Consider the following 13711-nt stretch of genomic DNA (forward strand, 5'->3'; position numbering starts at 1 on the left):
GTGTCCCCTTTAAGACTTCAGTGTAAACGCCCACTGCTAAGATTGGGTAACATATTTGCATATGAAATCTTGTTATCAAGTGTTTTTGTCTCGTTTTCCATTTAAAATGGTCTAAAAATCCTTAAAACAAGATACATTTACTTGAGAAGCAACATATAAGATATTTAGACTTGCTTTAAGAGAATGTATCTTGTATATAAGTGTATTTTTTTCACTTGGTTATACTTCTGCGAGTGCAGTAAAGACAAAATATATTTATATTCAAGATTTATTCTCTAAAAGCAAGTCTAAATATCTTATATGCTGCTTCTCAGGTGAATGCATCTTTTTTAAAGGATGTTTAGATATTTTACAATAAACCCTTTTTCAGGACACTGTATTTTAAAGATAATTTTGTAAAAATACAAATAACTTTACAGATCTTTATTGTAAAGGGTTTAAACAATGTTTTCCATGCTTGTTCAATGAACCATAAACAATTGATGAACATGCACCAGTGGAACGGTCGTTAAGACACTAACAGCTTACAGACGGTAGGCAATTATGGTCACAGTTATAAAAACTCAGGACTCTAAAGAGACCAAAAATACCAAAAGAAAGATGCCCAGGGTCCCTGCTCATCTGTGTGAATGTGCCTTAGGCATGCTGCATGGAGGCATGAGGACTGCAGATGTGGCCAGGGCAATAAATTGCAATGTCTGTACTGTGAGACGCCTAAGACAGCGCTACAGGAAGACAGGAAGGACAGCTGATCGTCCTCGCAGTGGCAGACCACATGTAACAACACCTGCACAGGATCGGTACATCCAAATATCACACCTGCGGGACAGGTACAGTATGGCAACAACAACTGCCCGAGTTACACCAGGAGCACACAATCTCTCCATCAGTGCTCAGACTGTCTGCAATAGGCTGAGAGAGGCTGGACTGAGGGCTTTTAGGTCTGTTGTAAGGCAGGTCCTTACCAGACATCACCGGCAACAACGTCGCCTATGGGACTGGCAAAAAGTGCTCTTCACTGACGCGTCACGGTTTTGTCACACCAAGGGTGATGGTCGGACTCACGTTTATCATCGAAGGAATGAGCATTACACCGAGGCCTATACTCTGGAGCGGGATCGATTTGGATGTGGAGGGTCCGTCATGGTCTGGAGCGGTGTGTCACAGCATCATCGGACTGAGCTTGTTGTCATTGCAGGCAGTCTCAACGCTGTGCATTACAGGGAAGACATCCTCCTCCCTCATGTGGTACCCTTCCTGTAGGCTCATCCTGACTTGACCCTCCAGCATGACAATGCCACCAGCCATACTGCTCGTTCTGATTTCCTGCAAGACAGGAAGGTCAGTGTTCAGCCATGGCCAGCGTTGAGCCCGGATCTCAATCCCATTGAGCACGTCTGGGACCTGTTGGATCGGAGGGTGAGGGCTAGGGCCATTCCCCCCAGAAATGTCTGGGACTTGCAAGTGCCTTGGTGGAAGAGTTGAGGTAACATCTCACAGCAAGAACTGGCAAATCTGGTGCAGTCCATGAGGAGGAGATGCACTGCAGTACTTATTGCAGCTGGTGGCCACACCAGATACTGAATGTTACTTTTGATTTTGACCCCCCCACCCCCCCCTTGTTCAGGGACACATTATTCCATTTCTATTAGTCACATGTCTGTGAAACTTGTTCAGTTTATGTCTTAGTTGTTGAATCTTTTTATGTTCATACAAATATTTACACATGTTAAGTTTGCTGAAAATAAAAGCAGTTGAAAGTGAGAGGACGTTTCTTTTATTTGCTGAGTTTATTTGTATTTTTTATATTATATTCAACATTCTCAGATAACAATTTTTTATTCTGCAGTATAGCTGCTAATGTATATGTACGTTGTTTTAAATATTATTTTTGGAAAACAAGCCAAAACAAATCAAATATGTATTTTGCTGCAGTGTATAATGGGGCGAAGACTACCCTCTCTCACCTTTCTGTTCACTTCAGTCCATCTTTAACTCACATAAAAACAAACTCTCTCTTATTAATAAAGCTTCGTATTGCCAATTTTCTGCACGATAAGAAATGCACCGTGACACATATATTATGATTAAATAAGTTACGAGCCATCACGTTATAATCTAGCTGCAGCAAGTGTGCACTCGAGGGACGAGTATCTTCACGACAGAGTATGTCTCAGCCGGGTGCAGTTTCAATCTCTTCCCTCTTAGATCGGGACACTTTGCGCAACTCATATAAGAGGCGCTGACCGCACAGAGAAATGCCAGTTTCGGAGTTTGTAGTTATTAACATGACCTGCTTCCGTATTATTTGAACTTTAATAAAGCTATAACACATTAAATAAAACTGCATTTAAGATGTAATGCCGGGGTGTTTCCTTTAAAGACGCTTGACACGCAAGTTTTGCTCCAGCTCCACTTACTCCACAAGGAGAATGCTTCTGTATTTACTTATTTTGTATTTTTGCATTATAATTCCCTCATACTTTGCGATCTACATCACCTGAAGCTGTGAAAGTTTAGAGTGCATCTGGACTTTGAGCTGTGTAATTCTTTCTCTCCTTGGTCAGGTGCGAGCTGCAGTGCTGTTCTTGCGAGTCATTATTAGAGTTTAATGTGATATCATGTTACGTTAAATGACATCAAACGACTATTCGACAATGAACATTTTTGTCGACAGTTTTTTATTGTTGACGTTGATGATAACGTCGACCATTCGTTTCAACCCTAATATGAAGCAATACAGTTAACATGGATACTCACACTTTTCTGTTGCAACATTACTGTTGGGTCCAATATAGTTGGCACTGCATCAACTTTTAATTTAAGTCTCTCTGCAAATTTTGTGTCAAACCGTGTCTTGTTTGAAAAGGATCCACAGTAAAATGTCTTACTGACGCGATCCAGGACTTCATTAAAAATAAACATCAGCCACTCTTTCCTAATGTTAGGATCATTAGGAATCAAATGCAGAGAGTCTGTTTTTCCACAGCCTTGCACTGCACAACCTTTAGCAGGCATCGCAAACCTCTTGTTGCTCCAATAATCCCTGTGTTTCTCCCTGCCGTGCCGACTCTTATCATCGCTCTAACCGTGAACCTGTGGGTGGGCCAAAGAGGCGATGATGAAGAAGTAGGCATTGACCTGTTTATGTAGAGGCAGACTTGTGCTGATATATTCATCTCTATTATGTAACAGAGACGAGGAAGTAGAAAACGAGTCGTTTAGGAATATTGGTTTCAATAAAGCCTTTTTTTGGACTAACAAACAAGTTTTGAGTTCTGAAACTTACAGTATGTTTTTATAGTACTATGACCTCTTATATGTCAACAGATCAAGGAAAATTAGATTTCTCTATGCATAACACCTTTAAAAGACCCCCCCTCCCCCAACACAACCCGCAATAGTTGGGCATGCATCAAGCAGGTAATAAAATAAAGCTATATCAGTCACAAGTCTGGCGAGGCCACAAGGATTTTTACTGGTGCTTCCGATAGCTATTCCAGCCCTGCGGAACCCACTAAGAAAAACATCGCTGTAGAGCACAAAAATTTAATACTCATATCAACCATATAGGGGTGCTCATGTGTCACACAACTACTCCTGAAAATTGCATTTGCAGGCAAGCAGTCTGTTACTGTTGTTCTCAATGGTGACAAAACAATAGATTGAACACTGAAAACTGCTTGATGATTCTACTCACTTTGCCCAGATGTGCTTTTCAGATTACTGTTTTTCAGAGGTTTGTGTGTTTTGCTGGCCTGTTTCAGAAATAAAGTTAAACAGTCTGGGTTTGTGCATGGCCACAGTATTGATCAGAACTGCTTTGAGAGCGCATTGATCTGCACTTCTCTTTCTCTCACATTCTCTTTTGTTATGAACTCTCAGGGAATGAGGGATCATTATTTATAGCTCCACTGAGACATGTGCTGTGATTTACTTCTACCTGCAGGGGGAGGTTCACAGGGACTTTGCTGCAGTTCGATGAAGTACACAGAACACTGGTGCTGCTTCATTATCACTTTGTGTGACAAACCTTGAGGACAATAAATGAGAAACCTGTTCCTCACAAAGTCATGCATTCATTTGCATTACAAATTAATTTCTTTATCTGACAGATAGGATTAGGAGAAATAAATCAATGAAACAAGGTCATTCCTCTCATATATCCAAATGGACTATGTTCAAATTTCATTCCTCAAAATCGCACATGTGTGTGTAACCATCGTGTCCGAAATAAACCTTTTCTTTCAAGGGCTATACATGCTCCCAAAATTTATTTTCAGGGGCATTTTTACTTTTATTATGTCAATTTTTTTTTTTTTTTTGGGGGGGGGGGGGGTAATAAGTTAGTAATAGATGACAACAATGGTCTGGATGTACTGGAAGAATGGACCCCATAATTTCCTGAATTTGTGTGAAACATTCCTTATGTAAAGCCTTTTTATAACTTAAGAAAATAAAGATCTCTTAACCAGTGAGTGTGTGAAGGGAGAATTTTTGATTTCCACTTAGTCAATATTAATCTCCTAGCCAGTGACATAAGCGATAGCATCCTTTTTAAGAATAGAAAGGGAGGGTACTGAGGGGCTTTTGGTTCAGTTCTCTCCTCAGTAATGTGTGACAGAGTTTTTAAAATATATGTTCATTATTCACATAAAGAAATGCAAAGCCAATCTGTCAGATCTGAAAGATTTGATGAGAGGAAGCTGCCTGCAGCAATTTACTGGCTTTATCAACATGTTCAAAGTTGGTAGACCTAGTTTGCAGAAATTCAGTAGTGTGGTGTGACATAAGAATGTCAAACTCAGACTGTAAAGGCACGCACTCTGTATTTTTCCAGGGATGGGAAAGTGGCATTCAAATTATTAAGGTAAGATGTGCGCTGCACTAATGTAGATATTTTTTTATGTCCTCAACTTCCTTTCATACCCAGCATATGAGACAGGGTTCGTACAAGGTGCTTGAAGTCCTTGAAGTACTTGAATTTGGCTTTTTCAAATGTAAGTCCTGGAAAACCCTTGAAAATAGGAATTTTCACCAAGAGGTGCTTAAAAAGTTCTTGAATTACAGAAAATCTTAAAATATGTTGCTTAAGGGGCTGTTTACATGACAACGTTTTCAACTAAAAACGGAAAACTTTTTATGAGTTTTGGCTGTTCGTTTACACGACAACGGCGTTTTGGGGCCTGAAAACACAAACTTTTGAAAATGGGTTTCAAAGTGCAAGTTTTTGAAAACTATGCCGTTATCGTCTCCGTGTAAACATACAAAAACGCGAATTTGTGAGAACGATGACATCATGCGCACACGTATTACTTAAAAACAACATGCGAGACATTCAAAACTACAATGGCGGACTACAGGACTATGCTCAAGATTTTGAGTTTATTGACGCTTCTCCAGCAAAGTGTAGATTTACTGCATCACTACTACGACCAGCGATCGCCATCTTCATATTTTGTATTCACCGCTCTGTGGAAGAATGCTTATGTGCGCAGGCGTGTAGTGTTTCTTTACAAAGTGACATCGCCAACTACTGGCCTGGCATGCATAATACAGCGTTTTTAGTAGTTTTCGCGGATCCGTGTGAACGGGGATCGTTTTGACAGCGTCTTTACTCAAAACTTTTCAAAAACGCAAAGGAAAAACTTTTCCGTTTTTAGTACATCGTTGTCGTGTAAACGTACCCTAAATCATTTAATAAATTAAATGTATTTAGTTATATTCGGAAAAGCACGATGACAGACCAGAAGACCACTGCTGAAACAGGTAGCGCATAGAAGGCGCTGTCACGTGACACCTGCTACTTTTGGCAGCGCTGTTCAGAATAGGCCAATCACAATCAATTGTTACTGGAGAATTTAAAAATTATATATTGTATAGATATTGCTGTAGTGGATTTAACAAGTATGAATCCTTGCGACTATCAGTTTTAATTACAATTTACTCTCCGGAGTGAAAAAGTTATATGAGATGTAAAACGTTTTGAATGATTTGAATGCAGATCAATGGAAGATTCAGTTTTGTGAGCCATCTAGCGCCCCTTCTGTAAAGAAAGCTTTGTGTCTCACAAAATAGGTTATTTCTGACTTTTTTAGTCATGAAAATGCTTTCAAATAGCTTTTTTTTTTTTTTTATAATTAATTTTATAATTTTATAACCTAACCTTTAATGGTATGAAATGGCTTGACTCTGTTTTGCAAATTTTTTAGAAAATATATTTGAAATTGTTAATTGCCTGAAAAAAAACCCTTGGCCCCTTCATATGGTACACCACTTCTATGACATGTAAAGTTATTTGTGTATTTATTTTGTACTTATTTTTAATAAAAGCATTAGTGCAAGGCTGAACAAATGTGCAAAAAAGCAAAACAAAATTATTATTAATAATTTTAATAATTTAAAAAGAGTGTTTGATTTCATGGCATTGGTGTTATCAAGGTTAAAACCTTTTTTTATGTTTGAAAAAAAAAATGTAATACAAAAAGTTTTGGAAAATAATTAAGGTCAAAGTTCAGAGGCTGCTTATATATGCATAAAGTGATTTTTCCCAGCATGTTAAGAAGTTATTAATTCACATTTTTACTAATATTTTCACACAAAAATATTTGGTGTTGTACCCCATTTAACCCTCAGAATTTGGTATTGTAACCCATTTAACACTCGTTCATGAAACAAAATTAAATGATAAAAGAAGAAACCAAGAATTGTTACTGTGAGAATATGTAGTTGTACTTGTAATAAGTGATGTTTTATAAAAATAAATTAACTGTATGGTTAAAATATTTTTATTTAAAATTAACAAAAATAATTTGTTTTAATGACATCTCGAGCAAAGTCCTTGAAAACAACAACAAAAAAAATGTGCTTGAAATGTCCTTGAAAGTCTTTGAATTTAACTTTGAAGCATCTGTACGAACACTGATGTTGGCAATTGTTTTCTAACATATAGCACACATAACTAGGGTTGGGAGTTCTTCAGTTCTGAGGTGTTGGGTCTCTAAATTCAATTCCAAAGCTTAGATTGACGGTTCGTGAATGTTGTGTTTTCTGTTTGTCCACTAATCTGTAAGTCAGAATCATCTGTCTGTTGATATAACCATGCAGAGATGACAGACGTGATACACTATGCCTCCTGAATCAAGTACCAATGCACGCCCAATTCTCACACCTGTTTGACTCTATTCGAAGTACCGGGGCTGTCTCCATAGTGACAAGGGCTCTTGCGTCTACACTGGACCTTCACTCAGCTTTTCTAATTTAAGGAAGTGGAGAGGATGGAAGAGTGTTTCTTTTCTTTGAGTGTCTTTCACACCTTCCCCCCACTATATATTTGTCTCTATGACAACATGACTCAAATCAGCTTTTATTTACATACATACCCATATTTTCATTTTAAGGACACCATCTTTGCATAAAACAGCAACACCTGCATAATGATGACATGTATCCAACAAAAAAAAAGTGTAGGAGCACAAGAGATTTGATCTTGTTGTTCAGGGAAAATAACCAGCAGCTGAAAAGAAGCAAGCCAAATGAATTGGATGGTTTTCTAATGTACCTGGAAACCACTGACAACAGTCATTATTTACAGTATGAAGAGAATGTGGAAGTGATACAGTTTTATATGTAATGTTTCTGTACAGTTACCTGTTTAAATGCATTGCAGTAATGCAATACTGTATATATTTAATTGCACTCTCAAGTGTTTCCCCTTGTGAACTGTTCAACCACACTGCTTATGTAGTTGCATTGTTGTGTTCTGTTTTAATCTGAATTTCCTCTGTGGGATCAATACAAATCTCTCTATCTTGCCATTTCTATCTAGTGCTGAGGTTGTGAGGTCTACAGGGCGGTGTTTGTTTGCCAAGCTAAATTGAAATCCCAATGTGGCCATTAACTTTAAAATGCATTGATGCAAGCATGTCAATGGTTGTAACTGCCCTCTTGAGGTTTATTCACAATTTATGGATCACTAATTTCTTCCCGGAAATGAATGTGGCACAAAGTGTGTGAGACTGTGTTGCCTAACATTTGAGACATGTAGTGGAGAAAGGATGTTAAGTACTCCTAAACCTATCAGGGTTTGTGTATATGTTCTTTTTAAGGTCTCATCTTGTATTCATTGGAATGGAAGGTATAATAGTGCCAAAAGAGTTCTATATTGGTTAGATCCAGTCATTGCTATCCTGATACAGGTAGAATCCAGTTACAATTTGTAACCTTTATCTAATAGAATATACAGTACCATAGAAGTGATTAATGCATGATTTTCTGTAAAGCAGCACTGAAACAATATGTATTGTGAAAGCACTATACAAATACATTTCTTTACATTTAATAAAGTTAATCATTTAAATGTACGTGCAACAATCTTAAAGCATTAGTCTAATTAATGTTATAAATTAATGTTCCAGGTTCAATAAAAGTTAAGTTCAATCGACAGCATTTGTGGCATAATGTTGATTACCACAAAAATTAATTTCGACTCGCTTTATTTTCTGTTAATGACCTTATTCACGCTAGCGCCATCTTTGATTTTTAATGGGAATGACAACGAGGCTGTGAGGGATAGATTTACCATCTCTTCAATGGGCTGTACTGCAGTTTAAAGTGTTTAAATATCTGTCCAAGAACATTCAGTATACAAAGAACTCCAGACAACATGAGTTGTAGAAAATCAGATGTGATCTAGGAGCTTTTCACCGTTGCGTGAATAAGGTCTATAGCTATTTAAACACGTCTTGTACTCAAGATTATACATAACCTTGAAATGTCCGAACCGAACGCAACATGTGCACCAGTTGCTTGGGCACGTTCACACTGTGATTTACGGTAATTATTAATCAATGGGCGGGATTAGGCATCAGTGGGCGGGATTTTGGGGGGGTAGGCGGATCTTCACCGGCGGCGTTCACTGCGCTCCGAGAGGAAGCCTGCAGCGGACGCACCACGCTGAGCAGGTAATCCGCTACATTTAATAATTTATAGAAAAGCCATAATTTCATGGGAGAAGCACGATTTGCATATGTATATCTGCATCTACTCTGAAGTTATGTGACACGCGGGAATTTAAATACTTCTGATGCATACATTGATCGATGTTAATGGCATAGATAATCGCTATTGCTTGAGAAAGGACACATTGTTCCTCTGAGTACATGGGTGCTGATGTAGAGTGTGCTCCAATTTTAATTAATTATTTAATTCTTTTAGAAAATATGAACCTTTTTTTTTTTTTTTTTTGAGTGTATGCCGACTTCTGTTTGAATATCTAAGGACTGCTTACATTTTTCCACTTATCTCCCTGTTTAATGCTCCTTTGTGCTGAAATCCATTGATTTAGTTCATAGTTTGTCAGGATGGTAGTGTAACATAAATAACACTAATCTGATCACCACATGAAAAGGAGGAGAACTGATCAAAAACATGGTTTGATGATTTTGTCGCAGAAGAGATTTTGCAGTCCAGCAGAGATGGTGCTGAACAACAGCTAACCGGTATTTAACACTGCTGAGTTGTTCTGCACCCAAACTACCTTTTTATCAGTAAGGATTTTAAATCCTATTGTTTTAAGTTTACTTTCAGTGCTAATATGTAGATATATAAGATGGGCTGTGATGGTTACCTTTGATCAGTGTGATTTTCCATCTTTATACACCTGCCATGCTGGTCATGCCGAAATAGATTATATTTTTCAGTCCATGTTTTGCACACAATCACCTTGAGACAATATAAAAGACTCAATGATTCATTAATGATGAGGCTGTGTCTGTTATTACGTTATGCATTCTGCCCAGTCTGCCGGCTTGAGCTTATTCATGAAATGAAGTCTGTGAGGTTGAATGCAGCAGCCTGCGCTGGACGACTGATGTTTGCGCATTCCCCATGTTCTAATAGTATGTGCCATATATCTAGGTGCATTGGCATCCAAGTGTTAGTGTGTCTACTGTACCATTGGTCAGATGTTATGACCATCTGTTAGCATACTACCCTCTTCATCAAATACAACAGATGTTCAAAAAGAGACAAAAAGCCCCCCACCCCACCCCTAATACCCGCACCCCACATACCCGCACCCCACACCCGCACACACCATGACAAAAGCAGAGAATGTCAAAAACTGATTATTAATTATTTGTAGGTGTTTAATTACTGATATGCAACAGAAACAATTTTTTCATTATTGTTTTATCTCTGCATTTTGACACAACAATAAGTTATTAATTTATCTATAACCTCTGAAGGTGAATGAGACTAATATTGCGCATGTTCAACAAATAATTAATTTTATTTAATTGGCAATATTAATTTGTTCCAGGCTTTATACTTATTCAGGCTCTGCATATAATTTAACCTTTGTTTTTGAGTATTTGTCTAACTCTTAATCTTGAAATGCAACCGGTCAAGCATCTCTGGAAAGAGTTTAGGCAGATTATTTATGCAAACACATTATTTAAATGAACACAGCAAGTGAGATAATTTATCTCTTATTTCCTGTTGAATGCCCTGTGGTGTAATGGCACTGTTGGATGCAATGTTTTTTGGACATTTATAATAAAAAATAAATAAACAAAAATCAATATTAAACATACAATAACTGGGAAAAAAAAATAGTTAAATCTCTACAAAATTTTTACTTGAATTTTGAAAAAAAATTTGCAAGTAAAATTGCAAATATATTTGATAGCCTTAATATGTGATACTCTACATCAAAAGTTGTGTTCCTTGCAAACAAAAGGATCCCAATTACATTATTAAATCCCTTGTTCAAACAATTCTTTAGCCTCCACTTCACTGTTGACTGTTGTGATTACATTAACATTTTAAATGCTCTTTTTCCTTGTCCGGCAGTTTTCTGCTTGTCCTGGCTCAGAGAGAACATTTGTGTGAGTCTGTCCTCCTTGGAGTGGTTGTTGTGCCCTGGTTTTAATATATCTGTTGTGAACACTGCAAAGTGCTCTTTGTATTGACTACTGGAGCACTACTCCATTTTATAAGTGTTCTTGTGAGCGGCCAGCAAAAATCTGCCAAAGCACAGACTGGCTGCGTTAATCAAGAGTGAGATTCATACACAGGTTAGATTTGCATATTATGATGTTGTGCACATTGATTTCCATTGGCCGTGCACACTTTGCAGATGCAAGTAAATGCTTAACACATCTCTAATGAAATGGTAGTGAGTCAGTATGAGGCACTTTTCCTGGTCACCTTCCCCAGCACCTCACACTGGCTGGATCAATGATAATGTAGGGACTAGGACATTCCCTCAGGAGTCAGGCGGACCTGTGCTGCTCTGGTGCTGACATGATGAGTCCTCTGGGAGCCCTACCTGAACGCATTGAATTTGGAGAAATCTGTACTGCTTTTAGCTTTGGTTACGTGCATTATGTGCACATTTACAGTACGGAACTTTACATATACTGTATGTCAGTAGTACTACAGCAAGACCAATAGGTACATTCAATTGACTCAATGCAGACTGTTTGTTACAGAATTGCATTAAAGGGGTTGTTCACCCAAAATTAAAAATTTCAGCCTGATCTCATGAATTGTATGTGACAATGGCAAAATTTTAGCAAAACAGAATTATATGCCTTATTACACGTTACGCTTCAGGTTCTTAGTGAAATGTCCAGCAGGGCTGCCAAAAGCGAGTGAAACGGTGTCGTAATCATGTTTCAGCTAGCGTGTTTTGCTGGTCTCGAACCACAGACTTCAGAGTCCAAAATCCAATACTCAATGAGGTGAGTAACTGTGGAGCTTATCAGATTGGAAGAAGTGTGTAAATTTTGGTGGGTCTCTAATACAAGCTTTAAAATGTATAGTTTTTCAAATGGTGCGTTATAGCAATAGTTTAGTTTCGATATCATAATATGTGAGTAATAGTGCAAAAAATAAGTGTTTATCAAGTCATAATCAGCCGTTCAAGCTTAAATTTTTTTTCAAAAGCTCATTAAAAGTATAATTAAAGTGATCCATATGACTCAAGCGCTATATTCCAAGTCTCCTGAAGACATACGATAGCTTTGGGTGAGAAACAAACTGAAATTGAAATAGTTAATAAATGATAATCTCGAGAACTGATGCGACCAGATCATTGAGTCAGTAAGTTAAACTTGAGGATGGGATCAGTTCAATTCATGAAAGAATCTGGTTTTGTGAACCGAAGCAATTTATTCATTGAAAAGATTTGACTCAAAAGAATGTCCTTTTTTAACTTTGAAAGCCCCAGTTCCCATTTTCTGTAATTGCATGGAAAAAAGTGACCAGCACATTCTTCAAAATTGCTCCTTTTCAGTTTCACCAATGAAAGAAAGTCATATGGGTTTGAAATGAATTGAGGGTGAGTAAATTAGGACAGGGTTTTCAGTTTTGGATGAACTGTTATTTTAACCGATCACCACTTATCCCCTCGTGCTTGTGATGTTGTTGCATTGGCTCAGCACTGATGGCAGGAACAAGCATGTTGTTTTTACCTTACGTTAGCACAGCATGAAATCAGTGTAGTCATGGGGACTTAAGTTAAATTGCTGTGACTATTTACTACCACTTCAATTAAAATCAAACCGTTTCATTCTCCACTGTTTTAAATAAGTGAAATATAAGGAATGCTGGTTCACATGTTCCTGTGGCATTTTTGTGTAGTGTGTGGTTTTCTCAAGTTGCATTTTGACAAAATTTAATAAAGGCACAGTTTCTTTAACAGCTATTAGCTTTCATTTCAGATCAATTTTCAAGTATTTCAAACAGATACAGTTAGTGGCTTGTGTTAATGTTGATCAAAGTGTAACTGTGTTCCGGGGGTAGTGGTGGGCTCTGACTTTGGAAATGTTAGTGGAAAGTGAGTTGCAGTGTGGACCCCACAACAATGATCTCCCTGTTCTCTCCGTGGACTCCCTAAAAGCAGGTCACCTCTACACCCAACTACCCCAACCATCTCACACTAGATAATGCACATTCCACTAATGTGCAATGAGTGCTGCTTCTGCCTACATGTTTTGCATTTTTTCCATTATGTTGTAATTGGGCAACTCAGAAATAGATTTCAAATTGTTTGGATTTCATTTGTATTATACATACAGGGCTATGCATGTGTGTTTGCAAGTTGCATGTAATGCAAATAATACTTACTGTAATAGTAATAATAATAAAAAGTGGGCAAGAATATTTGTAGATACCAATTGTTCTAAAAGGCAGATGCCTAAATGGCCAAATAAATAAATAAATAAAATAATAATAAAATATAATAACTAATGTTAATAAAATTAAAATAAATGTAATAACAAATAAAAATAACAGTAGTAGCTCAAATGGTATACAGACAAGTGAAAAATAAATATTAATATTGATACTAAAACTTCCTCATTTGAAAGCTAAACTGAAAAGATGTTTAATATGTTTTATTATTATTATTATTATTATTATTATTATTAATTTATTTTTTCACAATGTGAACCAAGCTTAACTGCCAAATATGTGCTGCATGGCAACGTGTCCACTTTGCTGGGAGTGTCTCAAGTTCTATGCTGTCAGTGAGGATTGCCCTAAGCTGTCTAGTGGTCTAATCTGTCTGCCACTGTTTGACTCTGAGCTGCTATGGGCTCTCCCTGCTCCGTATCCCTCCCCCACTAAAGCCTGGGGCAGAACAAAGGGCCAGCATCGTTCTCTATACCTTGACCCTGCTCTGTGGGCAGATGATGATGAGGAG

The 13711-nt window shown here is 37.6% G+C and overlaps 1 protein-coding gene across 2 annotated transcripts in view; it reads left to right on the top strand.

The window, feature by feature from the left end:
• Window positions 1-8926: 8926 nt before the first annotated feature.
• Window positions 8927-13711, top strand: part of LOC127448476 (microtubule-associated protein 2-like) — a 205174-nt gene continuing 200389 nt past the window's right edge. The window contains exon 1 of one of the 2 annotated variants that reach the window (XM_051711021.1): window positions 8927-8963. The gene's annotated coding sequence lies outside the window, so the exon portion shown is untranslated. The remainder of the gene's footprint in view (window positions 8964-13711) is intronic. The other variant, XM_051711020.1, reaches the window with a different exon arrangement.

Source organism: Myxocyprinus asiaticus, chromosome 11 (genome assembly GCF_019703515.2).
Source record: "Myxocyprinus asiaticus isolate MX2 ecotype Aquarium Trade chromosome 11, UBuf_Myxa_2, whole genome shotgun sequence".
NCBI classification, from domain to species: domain Eukaryota; kingdom Metazoa; phylum Chordata; class Actinopteri; order Cypriniformes; family Catostomidae; genus Myxocyprinus; species Myxocyprinus asiaticus.